We start from the raw sequence: 3,909 nt of genomic DNA on the forward strand, positions 1-3,909 counted from the left end.
GCCACAGAACGTAGCCTCTGAAGTAGCTTCAGGGTGGGACAGAAGACTGGAAAACTACAGTAAGAGACATAAAGCTGATGTTCAACCAGGCAAAAAAAAAAAAAACAAGAATAACAGTTTTATTTAATCAAGAATTACTCTCTGAATGATGTTAAACTGATGGCTTTATTCTCTTCCACATTTGTGTATCCTATTTTAAACAAATATATTATCTTTTTGTGCAACATTTCATACAGTTCTCTCTCTGGTTCGGAGACAGACAATATATGAAGAAAGGTGTTACTCCTTTTTAGGAACTTTTTTTAAAGGTTTATTTATTTATTTCAAAGTCAGAATTACACACAGAGAGGAGACGCAGAGAAAGAGAGAGAGAGGTCTTCCAGCCGCTAATTCACTCCCCAGATGGACACAACGGCCAGAGCTGCGCCAATCCAAAGCCAGGAGTCAGGAGCAGCTTCCGGGTCTCCCAGGCAAGTTCAGGGGCCCAAGGACTTGGGCCATCTTCTACTGCTTTTTCCAGGCCGTAGCAAAGAGCTGGATCAGAAGTGGATCAGCTGGGACTTGAACTGATGTCCATATGGGATGCTGGCACTGCAGACGGCAGCTTTACCCACCACACCACAGCACCGGCCCCAAGGGAAGTGTTTCAATTAACTTGGGACTTAACATACCTATTTTTATTTAGAAACGACTTTAAAGTGATATGAAAGGAAACGTTAAGTTTAAATTTTCTAATGTTCCCTAAATTGTTGGTTATCTTATTTATATTAAATCTATGTATATATCTGCATATATGATACAGTAAAATAACTGACAAATTCTATCTAATGACTACAATACAGCAGTTAATCTTAAATAAGTAATCAATGTGGATAATATCATCAAGACAAAATGATAAAATTGCTGAAATGCTCATCTTCAAATTATTTGTCATATTATAAAAAAACTAAATATTACATTATTAAAATTAAATATCAAGAAAAAATTAAATATCAAAGGAAAGAAAATTACCTAAATTTCTTTTTTGTTAAAATGATAGAGGGATGAGCACTGTGGCATAGCAGGTATAGCTGTTGACTCCAGTGCCAGCATCTCACATGGGCACCAGATGCTCCACTTCCAATCCAGCTCCATACTAATGCAACTGGGAAAGCAGCAGAGAATGGCCCAAGTGGTTGGGCCCCTGCCCTTGTGTGAAAGACCTAGAAGAAGCTTCTGGCTCCTGGCTCCTGGTTTTGGATCAGCCAGCTGGGAAGTTACAGCTATTTGGGGAGTGAACCAGCAGATGAGGAGCTCTTTCTCTTTCTATAACTGTGCCTTTCAAGCAAATAAAATAAATCCTGAAAATTAAAAAAATAAAACAACAACAATAGCAATGAGGCTGGTATCGTGGCATAGTGGATTAAGCCACCTCCTGCCACATCAGCATCCCATATGGGCCCCAGTTCAAGTTCTGGCTGCTCCACTTCTGATCCAGCTCCCTGCTGATGCACCTGGGAGAGCAGTGGAAGATGACCCAAGTGCTTGGGCCCCTGCATCCATATAAGAGACCCGGAAGAAGCTCCTGGCTCCTGGCTTTGGATTGCCTCAGCTCTGGCTATTGCAGCCATTTGGGGAGTGAACTAGCGCATGGAAGATCTTTCATTCTGTCTTTCAAATAAATAACTCTTTTAAAAAAATAATGAAATATCTTGAATAATAAGATATTAATGAAATACTTGAAATTTGTAGTGGAAAAGATTTTCAAACTAGTATTCAGCTATTCATTAACTTGGCCATTTAAGGACTCACAAAATCTGCCCCCATAATCTTATGATATTCTACAGAATGTGTTTCATAAATGAGATACTAAACCAAAGGAATGAAACATATAGAATCCAAAATATATAATAGTTGCCTCAGGGAAAGAGAATGTCACAGGATGGCAGATCTGCAGTAGAGCAGGTGAACAACTACCTCCAATAAGGCTTAGAGTCAGAAAGTCAGACCCCAACAGATAGCTCTGGTGGGAGAAGGGTTGAAATATGAAATATCTTCAGAATTCAAAACAAGTGCCTAAGGTGAAAAATTTTTTTAAAAAGTAAACCAGTTTAAAGACAGACTTTTGGGTGAAAGTTATTTAATTTGATGACATTAAATCAACCAAGAAATAAAGCAGATTAGAAAATATGGGAAGCCATAAAGTGGCAAAAATAATCACATAAGAAGTGGTGCTGATAAAAGCAACAACACACAGTAGGCCTGGCAGGGAGGTGTTCACAGGTTGTTTCTCTAGCCTCAGAGATGCCAAATTATTGATTCATCCTAACTCAAGGTATCTGCACCATCAACTTTGGCAATCCTTACATTACTATGTCCTGACCTAGCTACCTCACTGTCAACATTGTTTCTTGCCTAATGTGTTATCTATTAGGAAGTAATAATTGATTAGTGGTAGCTCCATAAGAGAATGGGACCTAGAAATATAGCTTTAAGATATGACTTAATTAGGTAATTAATAAGGTAAAGACCTCATAACTCATGGTGTGCTGAGTTGAGAAAACCATCGCTCACCTGGCCTTGACTCTAGAACTGTGTAAGTCCCAAAACTATACAATTCAGTAACATCGGCGGGTATACCTGCTATCTGAATGGCTTTTTTAAAAAAGATTTATTCTTTATATATACTAAACTGATTTTCTGTATATAAAGAGAATTGAAAATGAATCTTGATGGGAATGGAAGGGGAGAGCGAGTGGGAAAGGGGAGGGTTGCGGGGGGGGGGGGTGGAAGTTGTGGGGGAGGAAGCCTTTGTAATCCATAAGCTGTACTTTGGAAATTTATATTCATTAAATAAAAAAGAAAGAAAAAAATAAAAAAAAAAAGATTTATTTTATTTATTTGAAAGACGGAGTTACAGAGAGAGGTAGAGTCAGAGAGAGGTCTTCCATCCACAGGTTCATTCCCCAATTGGCTGCAACGGCCGGAGCTGAGCCGATCCAAAGCCAGGAACCAGGAGCTTCTTCCAGGTCTCCCATGTGGGTACAGGGGCCCAAAGACTTGGACCATCTTACACTGCTATCCCAGGCCATAGCAGAGAGCTGGATCAGAAGAGGAGCAGCCAGGACTTGAACCGGTGCCCATGTGGGATGCTGGCGCTTCAGGCCAAGGCTTTAACCTGCTGTGCCACAGTGCTAGCCTTTAGTGCCTTTTTTTTTCCTACCATTGCTATCCCTCTGTGTTATCTCTCTGTTACTCTTTCTTATAGTTAAGCAAAGTTTGGGAGATTGGGGAAAGTCTTGTGTGCTAGTACTCTTTGTTCAAAAAGTAACTGTCGATGTGTGATTACATAGGTAAGAGATTTATTGAGTGAAAGAAAAGGTTTTTAAACTGCAGTAATATTTTTTTCTATAAATATAATTCCTAATTAAATCTGAGCTGCCACTAAGACAAACCACAGGGATTTTTCTTTTGCAGCCTAGTGCAGAGCAAAAGAACAACAGCCAATTATTCCAGACCTATCAGTGGATGCAATGCAATGCTCTTTCTTAAGAAAGCTTTAGAGTCAGGCTCTGTGGCATAGCAGGTAAAGCCACCGCCTGCAGTACAGGCATCCCTATGGGCACCTATTCGAGTCTCTCGGCTCCACTTCCAATCCAACTCTCTGCTATGGCCTGGGAAAGCAGCAGAAGATGACCAAAGTGCTTGGGCCTCTGCACCCACGTGGAAGACCTGGAGGAAGCTCCTGGCTCCTGGCTCCTGGCTTCAGATTGGCTCAGCTCCAGTCGTTGTGGCCATTTGGGGAATGAACCAGCGGATGGAAGACATATCTCTCCTTCTCTCTGCCTCTGCTTCTCTGTAACTCTGCCTTTCAAAGAAAGAAAGAGAGAGAGAGAGAGAGAGAAGAGAGAGGAAGGAAGAAAGTTTTAG

The 3,909-nt window shown here is 40.7% G+C and overlaps 1 non-coding gene across 1 annotated transcript; it reads right to left on the reverse strand.

Annotated features, from left to right (window-relative positions):
• Positions 1–3,391: 3,391 nt before the first annotated feature.
• LOC133762657 (small nucleolar RNA SNORA31) lies at positions 3,392–3,513 on the reverse strand. The gene has a single exon (XR_009866326.1). It is a non-coding gene; the product is annotated as a small nucleolar RNA SNORA31 (small nucleolar RNA).
• Between the last annotated feature and the right edge of the window lie 396 nt (positions 3,514–3,909).

The sequence above is a fragment of the Lepus europaeus genome, chromosome 6 (assembly GCF_033115175.1).
Source record: "Lepus europaeus isolate LE1 chromosome 6, mLepTim1.pri, whole genome shotgun sequence".
NCBI lineage: Eukaryota > Metazoa > Chordata > Mammalia > Lagomorpha > Leporidae > Lepus > Lepus europaeus.